The sequence below is a fragment of the Acomys minous genome (genome assembly GCF_964271855.1).
Source record: "Acomys minous genome assembly, chromosome: 15".
Taxonomy (NCBI): domain Eukaryota; kingdom Metazoa; phylum Chordata; class Mammalia; order Rodentia; family Muridae; genus Acomys; species Acomys minous.
The window spans coordinates 21,431,913-21,448,228 of NC_140497.1; the positions used below are offsets into that span (position 1 = coordinate 21,431,913).

The 16,316-nt window shown below is 44.7% G+C and overlaps 1 protein-coding gene, 1 long non-coding RNA gene and 1 pseudogene across 5 annotated transcripts in view; 1 reads left to right on the top strand and 2 right to left on the bottom strand.

Moving 5' to 3' along the window:
- Nucleotides 1-16,316, bottom strand: part of LOC311585293 — a 507,115-nt gene that overhangs the window by 372,308 nt on the left and 118,491 nt on the right. The gene's annotated exons all lie outside the window — the stretch shown is intronic.
- LOC311584849 (large ribosomal subunit protein uL6-like) lies at nt 7,013-7,623 on the bottom strand (annotated as a pseudogene). The gene has a single exon. The product of its transcript is annotated as a large ribosomal subunit protein uL6-like (transcript).
- FUT10 (fucosyltransferase 10) overlaps nt 8,961-16,316 on the top strand; it is a 73,386-nt gene continuing 66,030 nt past the window's right edge. For 2 of the 3 annotated variants that reach the window (XM_084759523.1, XM_084759525.1), the window contains exon 1: nt 8,964-9,410. The gene's annotated coding sequence lies outside the window, so the exon portion shown is untranslated. Of the gene's footprint in view, nt 9,411-16,316 lie in introns of all 3 variants that reach the window. The other variant, XM_084759524.1, reaches the window with a different exon arrangement.

The window sequence follows — 16,316 nt, forward strand, 5'->3', positions numbered from 1 at the left end:
CGCTAGCCTGCATGGATTGAAGGTGTCACCTCTTACCAACCTGCGAAAATTCTCTTAACAGCCATCTCCATTCTCACGTTGAAATACACACTGCAGCATCTTTTGTTTTTGTTTTCGAGACAGAGTTTCTCTGTGTAGCCTTAGCTGCCCTGGACTCGCACTGTATTTTGTTTTGTTTTGTTTTTCGGGACAGGGTTTCTCTGTGTAGCCTTGGCTGTCCTGGACTCGCTTTGTAGAACAGGCTGGCCTTGAACTCACAAAGATCCACCTGCCTCTGCCTCCCGAGGGCTGGGATTAAAGGCATGCACCACCACGCCCGGCTCGCTCTGTATTTGAAATGAAAAGAATAATACTTACTTTTCCTCCTTGTCTTTAAGAAGGACCTGAGTCTGTCCTGGGTTGGTGATAGAAGGATTCCAGTGACAACACTGGAGGAACATTTGCTTTGAAATTCAGGTGTAAGCACTTGGGAGGCAGAGGTAGGTGGATCGCTGTCAGTTCGAGGCCAGGCTGGTCTACAAAGCGAGTCCAGGACAGCAACGCTACACAGAGAAACCTGGCTTGAAAAACCAAAATAAGAATAAATAAATTAATTAATTCAGGTATACTACTTGAAGCAAAGAGAGGAAAAGTGGAAGGTGAGACAAAGATGCTACCAAGAGCTTCGTTTCTCAGGAAAGTGACCCTGAGTATTTTCCACTTATATTTCTCTAGGTTTATCTCAGAGAAATCTTAGATGAGAGGCCTTGAATTTACTTAAGGTGCTTTCAAAGCCTGGCTGACAGCCTTCACCCAGCTGTGGAGTGGTTTTGAAATAGCAGGGCTAAGAGTCCTCTTCAATTGACAGTTTGATTTTCTATTCTTGATCTCTCGATTTGATAGCATTCTCCGACAGTCTTTTCGAGGCATTTTTCAAGAGCTTATGAGTTTTAAGAAAGAGAAAGTATATTTTTTTAAACGTCGTCCACAAGGATACTTTAAAATTCCAAGGAAACGTGCAAATACTTCTTTTTTTCCCTTCGTTCCTTCCTTTTTTTTTTTCTGAGACAGGGTTTCTGTGTGTAGCCCTGGCTGTCCTCAAACTCACTTTGTAGACCAGGCTATCCTCAAACTCACAGAGATTGACCTGCCTCTGCATATTTTTCATAATGCATTAATTTCTATCTTATATGCATCATATGTTATATTATTCATTATATATGTTTAATAGGCTGATATTTTTGGTTGGTTTTGGGTTTTTTGTTGTTGTTTTGGTTTTTTGTTTGTTTGTTTGTTTTTTGAGATAGGGTTTCTCTGTGTATCCTTGGCTGTCCTGGACTCACTTTATAGACCAGGCTGGCCTTGAACTCACAGTGATCTGCCTTCCTCCGCCTCCCGAGTGCTGGGATTAAAGGCGTGCACCACCAACCTAGCCAGGCTGCATTTCTTAAATGTGTCTGAATTTTGAAAGTATAGCCTTTTTCAATCTTGCGCTCAGAAAACTTAAGATTCTGATTGGGCAAACGGACAGAATGTACAAACACAAACATGCTGAGTGAGCAAAGGAGAATAGGACAAGGTTGAGGAGTGGTGGGAAGGCTGTTTTGAATAAGGCCTTAAATTAAAGCCTCTCTCAGGAGATAAATTTAACATTGATGTGGCAAGAAGTGCAGAGTGGCCTGTGCAAGTAACTGGTGAAAGATCCTACACAGGTATGGGGGAAGACGGTATGAATGGAGAGGTATGCAAAATGAAGTCAGAGAAATAGCCTGATCTATATAATTTATGGCTGTACACTTCTTTGTTACCTTACTCTCTATGGGCATTTTTTTCTTTTAAAAATTTTTAATTGAAAAAAATTACATTTAATGCATCTGATCACATTTTCCTCTCCGCCAACACCTCCCAGATCCTTTCTCCCTCCCAGCCCTCAAATCCGTGCATGCCCTTTCTCTATCGCTAAAAAGCAGACAGTGAAATATACACAAACCATCGCTCCAAAACATGCAAAGAAGAAAACGAAATATGCAAGCAAAAGATGAACAAGACCAAATAAATGGCCAAAGGAAGCAAAATGAGTCCTAAAATCTATGAAAATATCATTGAGTTTGTTTTATGTTGGCCAACTCCTGCTGGGCATGGGGCCTACCCCAAAATTTGATTAATATACCTAGAGAAAACTAATTTGTCCTTTGCCAGCAGATGGAAGTTCCAGGTAGTTTCTTGGCTAGGGGTGTGAGTCCCTGTCTACTACTGTGTCTTAGCAGTGGGACCCCTATCTGGTTTGCACCTGTGCAGGCCCTGTGTGGTCCGCTACTGTCTCTGTGAGGTCATATGACAACCAGCCCAATTGTGTCTGGAAGACAGTTTCTTTGGAGTTATCTGTCACTTCTGGCTCTTGTAAACTTTCTGCCCTCTCTTCTACATAGATCCCTAAGCTCTGAGGGGGAGAGGTTTGGCCAAAAAATCCCATTTAGAATTGAGTATGAGGCCTAGTGGTGGTGGTGTACACCTTTAATCCCAGTACTTGGAAGGCAAAGGCAAGTGGGTCCCTGTGAGTTCGAGGCCAGCCTGATCTACAATGCGAGTCTAGGACAGCCAAGGCTACACAGAGAAACCCTGTCTCAAAAAAACAAAACAAAGAAGTGAGTGTGTGTTTCAAAGTCTCTCACTCTCTGAATATTGTCCATCGTGGGTCTTTGTGTGAGTTCCCATCCACTGCAAGAGGAAGCTTCTCTGAGGCTGCTGCCTCTGTGAAGGACAGGGACACAGCACAGGTGGAAGGAGAAGCTCCAAGTCACATGGTAACTGTGGAATTTGAACAAGATGGTGGTAATTCAGCAGAAGGAATGGAGAAATCGCTGGCCTTGTGAATTGCTCTGGAAGTCTTGAAAAAAGGAAATGACAGGGTCAGTTGGGCTAAGTAACAACTCAAACACAGTGGGACTTGAGAAGGTCTCCATGGCAATGTTGACAGGAACATCTCTTGAATCTCTTGCAAGGGAAACTGTCTCGAAAATCAAGCCTTCCAGTCACGGTTATGAAGGAGATAGGATGAAATTTCAAAGCAGGCGTCCTCTTCCAAAGCTGGAGTCCTGCTAGGAGAGCTTTCAGGTCTGAAGAGCTGAGGCAGGTTTGGAAATGGTGAGTCATCGAACATGTTTTTCTTGTCCAGGGGTCTGACTCAACCCTCCTAGGAGACTCTGACCACTTCTCCCAGGTCATGCCTGGCAGTGACGCTTGCTTCTTCTTCTCCAGGACCTCATCCTCAGCCACTCACTGACTCTAGGAAGACAGTCACAGACAGAGGTCAGCTTAGCAGATGGTGAAGCCTGGCTCTGCTCAGGTAGGAAATGGAAGGATCTGCTTAATGTGCACAGGCAGGAAGGTGGCCATGCTTAGGACACTAGGTTCTGAGGCTGTGGGAAAAGAATAGAAACAGAAAACCTGGATGACACAATGTTTGGGCACCAGAATGCTCTTTCTTGATTTAAGTCTATGTCCTGGCAAGGTTGCTGGAACAATCCATTACCAGGATGGTTTCCTCATTTTTTGGCAAAATAATGATCTGCAATAAATTGAGTTCAAGTGCTTGAATCTTCCTTGCATAGCATTAAGAAAGGAGACAGAAAGCCCAAGGACATGGAAATATTAGGAGAGCTGCTGCTTCTTCTTCTTCTTCTTCTTCTTCTTCTTCTTCTTCTTCTTCTTCTTCTTCTCCTCCTCCTCCTCCTCCTCCTCCTCCTCCTCCTCCTTCTTCTTCCTCCTCCTCTTCGTCTTTTTTCCTTTCCCCTATTTATGACAGGTCTCCAAAAGTGTTAAAAGTAATGGAGGCAAGTGCAATTTAAATTATGAAAATCTATAGGAAACACACATAGCTACACTTACACAAAACCGAGTGCCATCAAAGTCTTTGTGTCACTGCCATTAAGTAGTGGGTACTGACAAACAAGGGATAGTTCGTCTTTGACACCGGGGGCTAAATTTAAAGCATTTTTCATTGTGATACAGCATATAGAAGGCTTATCACTTTACCCACGTAAAGTGTGTAGTTCAGTGTTATTAAGTATATACACGTTGTTGAACAATAGTCACAGATTTTCTCACCAGCCCAAGCTGACACTGTCTGTTAAACTATACATCTCCAGTCTGCTTTGAGTCCACGCAACAGCACATTTTATTTTATGAATTTCGTATGAATAGAATTACATAGTATTTTTTCTTTGTGTTTTTTATTTTGTATTGTGTATTGTGTATTTTATTGTGTATTTATTTTGTAGTATGTATTGGAATTTCATCTCCTTTAAAATATGAATAATAGAGCTAGAGAGATAGCTCAGCTGTTAAAGGCTTAGACTTTCAACCAACACTTCAAACATAAATAAAAGCTGCATGGGCTGGAGAGATGGCTCAGAAGTTAAGAGCACTAGGGGCTCTCTCAAAGGTCCTGAGTTCAATTCGTAGGAAGTACATGGTGGCTCACAATCATCTATAATGAGATCTGGTGCCCTCTTCTGGCGTGCAGGTGCACATGCAGGGAGGACTATATACATACTAAGTAAATCTTAAAAAAAAAAGCTGCAAGCTCAGGACTTTAAGACTGAGGCAGGAAGATTGCCACAGTTTAAGGACCTCTTAAGAAGGACAGTGGGTTTAAGGCTAGCCCAGGCTACAAGGTGAGATGACAGAGCAATCCATTTTTTTTTTAAATCCAAGACAGGGTTTCTCTGTGTTAGCCTTGGCTGTCCTGGACTCACTTTGTATACCAGGCTGACCTCAAATTCATAGTGATCCACCTGTCTCTGCCCCCTGGGATTAAAGGCTTACACCACCATGCCTGGCTTATTCCATTTTTTAAAAAAATTATATGTGAATACTATGTTCTGTTCATCTATTTTGATATTTTTTAAAATTGAAAATAGATTTTTCTTTTTGTTTGTTTGTTTAAAAATTAATTATTCATTATGTATACAGTATCCTGCCTGCATATACACCTGCACACCAGGGCCAGTTCTCATTATAGGTGTTTATGAGCCATCTTATGGTTTCTGGGAATTGAACTCAGGACCTCTGGAAGAGCAGCCAGTGCTCTTAACTGCTGAACCATCTCTCCAGCCCCTGAACATAGGTTTCTCATAGAACATACTCTGATTATGGTTTCCTCTCCCCCAACTCCTCCCAGATTCCGTACACAGATTCCGTACACAGCCCTTCTCTCTCTCTCTCTCTCTCTCTCTCTCTCTCTCTCTCTCTCTCTCATACAAACAGGCATCTAAAGTAACAATATTTGATGATGGTGGGGGTGATGATGATGATGATAAGTAAAATAAAAACAAGCAAACCAGAACAGGACAAAATGAACACACAGGAAAAAAAAAGAGTTCAAAGAAAAGCACAAGAAAGCTGGGCCCAGTGGCACAGGCCTGTAATCCCAGCACTCCAGAGGCAGAGGCAGAGGCAGAGGCAGGCAGATCTCTATGAGTTCGAGGCCAGCCTGGTCTGCAAAGAGAGTCCAGGACAGCCAAGGCTACACAGAGAAACCCTGTCTCAAAAAAACAAAACCAAACAAACAAAAAAGGAGCACAAGAAACACATACAGACCCTGAGACACACATATTTGCACACACAGAAAATTCATAAATTAAAATCAGAAACCATCATTTATAAGCAAAAGCTTTGTAAGGGTAAAACAACAACAACAACAACAAAAAAAACAAAACCAGACTAAGCATTGTGAGACAAAAACCTCCCAAAATGCCATGTTTTGACCATCTACTGTAGGCATGGGCCTGCCACTAAGTGTGGTTTGGGTAAACCGTGAGACTCAGCTGGAGGAGATGAATTTTTCCTTTGTGAGTGGTTATCTTCTGGGTTAGGGATGGGGGCTTGTGCCCACTTTCCCTTTCAGGGCTGGAGTTGTGCGTGAGGATCCTTTATGTTTGGAAAAATGTAGGGTTTTTTTTTTTTTTTTTTGAGTTCTCGAGACCGGGTGTCTCTGTGTAGCCTTGGCTGTCCTGAACTGGCTTTGTAGACCAGGTTGTCCTTGAACTCATAGCGATCCTCCTGCCTCTGCCTCCCTAGTGCTGGGATTAAAGGCGTGTACTACCATGCCTGGCTCAAATGTAGTGTCTTATGAAGAGAGTGAGAGCTGAGTTCTGGGGATAATCGCTTTTTATTTGTGCAGCAGCCAACAATCATGGTACCATCCCCCAACAGTCCTTGGTCCTTAGCAATTATTGAACCCCGCCCACAAATGAGGTCAACTCCCTCCACTCAGGGCAGCAGCTGTGTCCCCTCAGTGGGACTCTGTTCTGCTTTCTACGTAAGATCAAGCTTGCTGCTTGCCTGTCAATCAACCTTCTGGGTGTGACCCTAGGAAACGCTCCTCCTCCTCATCATTCTCCTGTTACTTCTTAACTCTGCCTCCCTTCCTCCTTCCCCTCCCCTCTCCTCCCCTTCACCCCCACCCCGACTTTGTTGCTCTCTTGCTCTCTTTTTCTCCTTTTGTTTTTCTGAGACAGGGTTTCTCTATGTAGGTCTGCCTGTCCTGGAACTTGCTCTGTAGACCTGGCTGGCCTCAAATTCAGAGATCCACCCGCCTCTGCCTCCCAAACAGTGGGATTAAAGGCATGGGAAACCACTGTCCAGTGCTTGCTCTTCTTTGTCTTCAGTGTGAATAATTTCAGTTCCTTTAAATCCAAGCTGGGTGCAATTTTCACTATATGAAACTTTAAAAACAGTTTCTACTCCATTGTGTAAAGGCTGGATATATATTTATTTTTTTCCCCAAACAACATTCTCTCTCTAGATTTGTGGTTGATTACCTTGGGCTTGTCAGCAGCTTTGAGGTAGGAGAGACATGTTTATCATCCTTACTGGCTTTTTGTTTAGTGGAAAAGACCTTCCATGTAATGGAGGCTCTTCCAACCTCACTGTGTGGCTCTTTTTTCTCCCACTAATATAAGTTTTTTATTATTTCCAAAGACACTCAAATAATTCAGGATCTTGTTTCTGGAACTGGGAAAACTTCATCTTACTCACCAGCCTGCTGCACTGTTCCCCTTTCAGACACACAGATTCCATCCCAAAACTTTCTGATATCCTTGTTTTTAACTGTTGTGCCTTGCTGAAGCAGAGCAGCTGAATTTGAACCAAGTTCAATATCCTTCCCTTCCAGGATTAATTCATCCTTCTGGCCTTGAGAGACAGAACAAGCAACACCTGTCCTCATCCGAACCCTGCAGATGGATTTTTCACCCAAGAAGTTTCAGATTTCAGCCAAAGACCCACTCCCCTGAATGATGACATTGACAGGGAAGCGAGCCTACACAGACCTCGTCTTGTAAGGGAAGGCCAGTGTGGCACCCTTAATCATGTTCTGAGCATGCCTACAGATGGTTCTGGCAGTGGCCAGGTCCTTCCTCTTACACCATTTGTCAACGCGGAGCCTCTTCTTTTTCTTTCCAACAAGACTCAGCTGTAGATTGATGTGATCGAAGTCCTTCTGCAGAGCTCTCCCGGGGCCCTCCACAAGGACTGGGCGCCCCTTCATAGTGGTGGCGACATTTCCTGGGATGTCTACAGCCTGACTGCTGAGAATGGTCTTCTCAGTTACAGGGCAGAGAGCTGTGTGGCTCTTTTTCTAGCAGGAGATCCTGAAGAAGAGGCCAGATTTATTTTACAATCTGATACATTTTGAAACTTTTTTTCTATTTCTTCTATCTGTTAAGCTCCCCCCCCCCCCAAGATGCAGCTAAAAGGTACGAGGGCACACAGTTACCAATCTGCCTGTCATCTAAGGCATAAAAGACCCCTAGAAGGGATAGTTTTACCACATGGTTAACAACTGCAGGAAGTACCAGCAACAGTCTACAGGTTGTCACAATTTTCTTTCTTTTTGTCCTAGTTTGCTTTCTGTTGTTGGGATAAAGCACCGTGACCAAAAGCAACTTGGGGAAGAAATGGTTTACAATTTATATTTCATTGTGAAGTGAAGTCAGGGCAGAAGTTCAAGACAACAGCTGATCATGGAGGAGTGCAGTTTACTGGCCTGCTCTTCAGATGCCTTTTGTTTGTTTTGTTTTGTTTTGTTTTTTTCAGATAGGCTTTTCTATGCAGCCTTGGTTGTCCTGGAACTCACTCTAGACCAGGCTGGCCTCTGCCTCTGGAGTGTTGGGCTTAAAGGTGTGTGCTCAGATACCCGTCTTATAACTCCCAGGCCTACCTGAAGGGGTGGCACCTCCCGTGGTGGATTGGGCCCTTCTAAAGCGATCATTAATCAAGAAAACGTGCTCCCCCCATATCTGCTTATGGGCCAATGTAAGGCTCTTCCTTTCAATTGACTCTAGTTTGTGCCAAGTTGAAAACAAACAAAGACAAAAAAGCAACCAGAACACTTTAAAAAAATATTAGCTGGGGATGGTGGCACATGCCTTTAATCCCAGCACTCTGGAAGCAGAGGCAGGGGGAATCTCTGTGTACAAGGCCAGGGCTACACAGAGAAATCGTATCTCGAAAAGCAACTACCACTATCACCACCACCAGCAGCAGCAGCTGCTGCTGCAGCAGATTACTTCAGATGCTTGTTTCTTTCAATTAGCCAGGTGTACCATTCCTGGTGTGTGTGTGTGTGTGTGTGTGTGTGTGTGTGTGTGTGTTTTGTTTTTTAAAGACAGGGTTTCTCTGTGTAGCCTTGGCTGTCCTGGACTAGCTTTGTAGACCAGGCTAGCCTTGAACTCACAGTAACCCACCTGCCTCTGCCTCTAAGTGCTAGGATTAAAGGTGTGCTCCACCGTGCCCAGCTGGCTGTTGTGTTTTGAAGGTGTACAGTGATAGTGTTCGGAAGTGGGCGCCTCTATCTTTTCATAAGGGGTCAGATCTTATTAGTGAGGGCTGAGTTAGTCACCAAAGTATCCCAGCTCCCAGCACCTTGGGCAACAAGAAATTGTGGCAGACACATGACTTTAAGACCACAACCACCTCCTGCTGGGAGCCTTGGATTTAACATAATTAGACATTCACTTATGCTTCAGTCTTACTAGAGAGTGAGAGCAGTTTCCCGTGACTTAAGGACATCAGGAACCTTCCTTTCAAGAGAGGGTTTTAATAGAGAACTTCCCAGATTTTCTAGGACCTGATACATTCCAGAGCCAACTTCTCTGAGGCGCACCAGTGAGGGGCGGTCCGGGACCGCTACCTTTTAAACACCGAATCCATGAAAACATGGATTCCGGATCTCACGGGCTGACTGCGGCGGGATGATCCGGGAGCTGCGCCTGCCATTCCATTGAGCCTTCTCCGGGTCTCCGCGAGAGCTCAGGCGCGTAAATAGAAAGTGAAGACTTAGGGGGAGAGGGTATTGCTGCCTGCACCCCCATGAGGCTGCTTGAAATACTGTGGTGCGGACTTGTTTTGATGCCCAGAGGCCTAAGGTGAGTAGTCTTCTGCGGGTGAAAACTAGGGCGCCTGCTGGAGCTAACTGAAGGGCAGCGCCGCTCTTTGCGGAGGCGGGGTCTAAGAGAAGACAGTTTGCTGGGCCCTGGTAAAGCACTCAAGTCTGTTGCGGGATCCTAAAAACCCGGGGAGCCGCTTTCTGGAGCCAGAAACTGGGGCGCAAGCTGATCTGGCCGCTGAGAGCTCGTCTGGGAGCTGGTGAGCCCGGAGGCTAGGATCAGTGAGCAGGGAGCAGAATCATGATATCCCGAGGGCATGGTTTAGCCCAGGGCTGGGACCGCAGTTTATTTTCCTTTCCAAGGCCCCAGGCAAAAGTCTCGGGGCTCTGATGTGTTGAGAAGTGCTGCTGGCACTTGCACACACCCTTAGAAACACTTGTTGATAGAACTTGTGCCCAGGAAGTAGCAGTTTTGACTTTGCTGAGGTGGATACTTGGTGCGTTTAGTAAATACTTCGGAAGAGACTCCACAAGAGCAGGTTTTCATTATCCATTACACAAGTTATTTCCTAGGGTTTTTGTACCCACCTAGAGCACTCAGTGTAAGACTCGTTTCGCATCATAAGATACAGAGCTTGTGATTTTTAAGGACATTTGATGGGGATTTCTTCCATGACTCGTTAATTGCTAGCAAATCTTACGCAAAATGACTTTTGCGTTCTTAGCATAACAGCTCCTGCAGATTACCTCCAAAACACAGACCCCATGCCCTGAAACAGCTGGTAGAACAGTTGATGAATGAAAAGACTTTGTGTTGTGCAGTGCATGCAACCTGGATAGGGGCCATTTTGAATAAGCTGATGCTCAGGACCTCAATGTCTTCATAGGTAGCCTTGAGGGGCACCACTCCTCATATGCCCAGCACCCCTCTTGGGCTTGCTAGAGATGTCAGACTACAAACTAGAGTCTTGCTTCTCTTTGCCCCACCCTACTCCCCGGTGGGGTTTCTTTCCTGTAGGGCCTGAATTGGGTTCTACATTGAGTAAGCAGCCCAGGTGTTTGAACACTGAAGTTTCCAGCTACCAATTTAGACAGCGTCCAGCCTCACTGTTAGAACTGTCCCTCAGATGCTTTCCAAGCTTTGCGCACAGCTCGCTCTAAGGCTGTTAGGTCTCAAATCCGGACAGGTGGCTAACTGAGGTGCCTGTTAACAAATCAAGGTTGGGGCTGGTCTTCACTCGAACTCCCAGCATCCCTCAGTACCTGCTGTTACAGGGTCCTCCTGGCTGGCAAACCCAGCCCCCATACCTTAAACTTCTTCAGCTTCTGGGTTGCTCTTCCCTATATAACTAACTCAGACGTTTTGGCTGTGGCCCATTTTTTGCTATTTTGGCTTGCTGGTTTCATGGTTCTCTCCCTTTCTCTTTCTTCCCCCTCTTCTCACATGGCCTGTTCACTTTAGACTCTCCCACATGACCCTGCCTCGGGCTATGCTTTCCCTCATATCTACTATAAGCCTTCTCCTTCACCATACCAAGAAGTCATGGTCCTCTGCACCACCACCCCCATTCAAAACTGTATATCTAACACTCATTCTGGAGGCCAAGGCAAGAGGAGGAGATTTAAAGGCCAGCCTAGGCTACGTTGCCAGACTCTGTCTTAGAAAAGAAAAGAAAACAAAATAGAAAACCAAAACCTGTCACTTTCCTCTGAGCCAAAGGCAGTGCATCAAATGGCCAGTGAGGTGTGTTAAAATTCTGAGATCGTAGTAACTCCTCTGCCGGCTTCCTGCTCGATGGCAGTCTCTAGCAGTGAATCAAAGCCTCCGTTGTTACGGCGTTTCTGTTCCTCTTGCATTCTTCAAGGACAAAAATAAAGCCGTTTTCAAGTTTTTTTTTTCTTCTCTTATAAACAGTGTTCAGAAACCGTCCTTAGGGCATAAAGGAAGAGATTTGTGACTCATGTATGCATAAATCTGGCCTAATCCAACAACCTTCCCAGCCTATATTTAAGTACGTTTATACATATGTAGAGTTGGTGGTCCCAAGAACCCTAGCATCTTCCTCACTCTCTTCATCCTACACCAGGCATCCTCTCCCGCAGGCTCCTGTTTGCACACTTGGTCCCCAGCCCAGCTGCTGGCACTGCTTTGGGAGGTTGTGGAGCCTTTAGAAGGTGGGGCCTGGTGGCAGAAGGTGTTGACTGGACTAGGGATATGCTTTGAAGGTGATATTAGCTACGGTTGCTGGTTTGTGGGAACGCCCACCACCTGGCGCCCCTACCACCATGGATGGAGCTATTTTGTCCATCATGCCTTTCCCACCATGGTGAAGGGAAACTCTTTGAAATGGGAAGCAAAAATAAATTCTTCCTCCCTAAGTTGCTTCTGTCTTTTTTTTTTTTTTTTTTTTTTTTTTTTTGGTTTTTCGAGACAGGGTCTCTCTGTGTAGCCTTGGCTGTCCTAGACTCAATTTGTAGACCAGGCTGGCCTCGAACTCACAGCGATCCACCAGCCTCTGCCTCCCGAGTGCTGGGATTAAAGGCATGCACCACCACGCTGGGCCCTGTCATTTTTTTGTTTGTTTTTTATTTAGGTCACAGTGATAAGAATTAATGAATATGTAAAATACAATATTATATAATATATAATATTAATTATATAATATATTACATGAATGGATATATATATCCATTCCTCCTGCCTTTGCCTCCTGAGTGTGGGGATTAAAGCAGCGAGCAACCATGCCTGGCGCCATGTTCCTTTTTAGTAATTCAGCATCATTTTTTTCCTGAAAACGAAGATTTTACATAGCCTTTTAAAAAATTATTTAGAAAGCATGTAAACCAAACCATGGTTGGGAGTAGGAAGAACACCAGTTTTGGGGCTTTGAGAGCAACCACTGTAGGGATAAGTGGAGAATCTTGATGTGGCATGCTTGAAAGGAGGCAGTAAAAAATACTTGAAAGCACGAGACATTCCTGCCAGCCTCCCATGCCATTTCTTTCTAAGGACAGCCACAGCTGAAGGTGTGAACTGGAGATTTCTGCAGTGTGAGGTGACAGTGTCGCTGAGAGAACTAAGTCTACTTGAGAAGTTAAGCATTACGGCGAATAATTTAGATTTGATAGATTCTTCCAAAACTCCTCCCTGGTGTTATGGTTAGCCCAATAAAGACAATTGCTATGGGCTCCCCAGTTGTTAATAGAGACCCAATCCGAAGAGTCATTTTAGAGCTGTTTGTCTTTGGCCTCACTTCCATCCTGCCAATGGGGAAACGGAAGGGGAGGAGAATGTGATCGTCAGGATTTGTGATGTCAGAGTCCTGGAAGCATGACTCTGGCAATGTCTCTGAGGGTGTTTCCAGAAAGGTTTAGTTGAGAAGGGAAGGTGTGCCCTGAGTGAGGACAGCACATCGTCCTGTGTGCTGAACAAACGGGAGGAAGTGAGTTGAGCAGTAGCAGTCATCTGTTTCCTGACTGCTGTCCCTGTGCCTTCCCGGCCATGAGGTGTACCTTCACGCTGTGAACTGCACGGAATTCCCCCTCAAGTTGCCTTTGTCACACACTTTGTTACAGGCACAAGAAAAGGAGCAATTCCAAAGTTAGACAACTCAGTATGTCAAGCCTGTCCTGGGGTTGGCTTATCACCCCCATCAGGGCTGTGACGGGAGTCATTCCTTGGTTCCATTGCTAAAATCTGAAACATAGTACCCACAGTCTGTGAATCTTCTTTGAGATACTTAGCCTTACTTTCTGTAGAAGAAAAAACTGGAATTATTTTCCTGCTGGCTTTGGTAGAAGAGTACTTATAGATGCTCCATTCATCCAGACCCTTTCTGCAGAGCGGATGGGCAGCCGTGGATAGTGGACACCAGCCGTGCAATGCATTAGTCAGTACTTGGGTAAGCCAGAGTGCATTTCAGATGTTACATACCACAGCCTGGGAGCAGATACATTTCTGTGTCCTGGAAAAGAATATTATGGGGCACTGTCCTGAAGGACTCCGAGGTTCACCCTGTAGGCAATGGTGAAACAGGAACAGGGGGGAGCCTCCCTTTTGGAGTGCCATTACATTGGAGCTTGAGGCCTTCATGGTGCTCTCTGTGTGGCCATCTGTCCTCCCCAGTCGGAGGACTTGTGACTTGATGACACGCTCCTGGCTAATTACTAGCATGGGATAGATTGACTACCACTATTGCACATGTACCCCGAGGCCTGACAGGATGCTCCAGCATGCCATTCAGTTATGGGACCTGCTCTTTGGTGGAGAATATTTAGTGACAGCCCGTTCTTGACTCTTTACTACATCCCTGGCTTTAGCAGTGACCTAACTTGCTGTTCTTTACATGCTAGTAAATTTGGACTTTTTTCTTCCATTTTTTGGCAGTGGATATGACTGCATAAAAAAAAAAAACAAAACTCCTGCAACTATACTGAGCTATATTAGCTATAAAAATATCTCATGCTAGCTTCCGAATCTCTCTTCAGCTTCTCTTTGCCTTTCCTCTTGACTTTTTCTGCCCTCTCAATGGCTGCCACTGTTTCTGGGTGTCTCTCTCCTTTCTAATGATCTTGGAATCAGATGACCTGATTTCTAAAAATAAGATCCCGGGCCAATTGCTTAAATTTAGCAAGGCTTAGTTTCACTTTTGTAATAACTGGAATTATTCATAATACCTTGTGTTAGTTTTCAAAGTAAGAAGATTCAGTGAGATAGACTCAAAACTCTTTGGAAAGTGATAGAGTCTTCATTTTACTTTTAGTGGTTTATGTGATTGTATGTGTGCTTGGTGTGGGATGAATGGAGCTGTGTGTGCCAGTGAGTGCATGTAACAGTCAGAGGACAATGTTCCAGAAGTGGTTTCTTGCCTTTCACAGTGAGTTCCAGGGGATTGGACATAGGTTGGAGGTCTGCATTAGTGATGTTGCCCACTAACCTGTCTTGCTGGCTTGAAAATGGTGTAGTTTTATTTGCATCTAAGATGATAATATTTTACTACCTAATCTGGGATCATATTAATTATGGCTATAGTAAATTACTTTTGCACATAAAATGAAAATTTAATAATCTTCCTGTCATGTGAGGGAAAGGATGAAGTTTATTCCTCACAGAGAAGGCACTGAGGATTAGAAATACTTAGTCACTTTCCCAAGTCTATATTATGTTTGAATGACAGAACCTGAAACTGGAATTCAAAATGCGAGCTGCACATTTTTATGTAGTTAATCACAGTTAATGTGCACTGTATAGACTCCTGCAGGGTGCTTTTGAGGTTCTTAGAGCCCTTTGCTCCTTTACTCTTTGACCCACCAGCTGACAGCTGTTCTAGACAGGGTTGGTTGTTCTTTGAGATTATAATATAATTACAGAATTTCTCTCCCTCCTTTTATTCTTCCAATCCCTACGATGCTCCTCCTTGCTCGTGCTCAAATTCATGGCCTCCTTGTAAAATTGCTGTTCCACACATATATGTACACACACACACACACACACACACACACACACACACACACACACACACACACAAACTCCTAAATATCTAAATAACCTGCTCAGTCTGTATACAGTTACTAGCATGTATAGGGCTGACCACTTGGAATTGTATAACCAATTTGAGGGCCCTACCGTGGTGAGGACTATTGCTCCTGTTCCTAGCATTACTTTCTTGCCTGTAGTTCTTTCTCTAGGATGAGGGCCCCTGAAAATTCCCCTTCCATGTTGGCATGTCTGTTAGTGTTGTCTTTGCTCAGGTCGTGTTGGGGCAGGCATGTTGGTGAGACTTCCCGGGCATAGTGTCTCATATTTCTAAGACTCACAATCTCACAGCTAACTTCCTGTTCGTCTGGCTCTTAACATTCTTTTGGCTCCCTCTTCTGCAAAGATCCTGAGCCTTAGGTGCAGGAATTGTGTTGTGGATGTAACAGTTGTGACTGACTGGGTTCCACAACTGTGCATTTTGATTGGTTTGGTACCGCCCCCCCCCCCCATGGTCTGTTGCAAGACAGACGTTTCTTTCATGCTAGCTGAGATCTACACATTTCTCTGTGGGATAGCGTCTTGAGCCGTTTACTCTGCTGCCTTCAGATTCAGCTCTTCTTTGAAGATGAGGGAGGCAGCTGGGATGTCATGGAACTGGGGGAGGACTGAATGTTGTCATGCATGCTATGTGTCTGGCAATGGCTCCATTCCTGATGGCTTTTTAAAACAGATGTTAGTGGGTCCTTTCCCTTGGCCACTCTCCTTTTGCAGTTCCAAATTGACGAGGCAGCTGCATGCTGTGTGAATTCAACTTTGCTGTCTCCATAAAGCTTTTATAGCATGAATACCATTTAAATAAAAGAAGACATATAGTTATTAGCATGGGATCTCTGTGGTGTGTTGATGGGTAGGCTTTATCAGTCTCAAATCATGCCACAGGAACACTGGCTGGTTGCCCTTCCATGCTTTCAGAGGTAGAAGTTAGGTAAAGCCAGCTGGGATGGTAAGATAGGAACCTGGAAGCATGATGCTGGAGCCTTTCCACCTAGCTATTTTATTCTTGGAATTCCATGGGTGGAAGAGGAAAATGATGATGCTGCTGATGATTAAGAATGCTTGCAGTGGATTGGAGTTCAGTTCTGAGTTCCCTCATTAGGAACCTCACAGCCCACCTATAACTCTAGCTCCAGGGCATCCAATGCATCCAATGCACTCGATGGCTTCTGTTGGTGTACATATGTGTGCGCATGCACGCACTTACACATGCACTTACACACACACACACACACCAAGCACATACACATTTAAAAAAATCAAGAGAGTCATGAGAGAGGAGCATGCTGTTAAGGCTTTCCCCCTGACCTCTCTTCCACCATCGTTTTCTAGGTTATCTATCTCTACATCTGCATCTTGGAGACATGTGACTCAGGCTTAGAATCCAGCCCTTGGCATACTAATGTGCAGCCA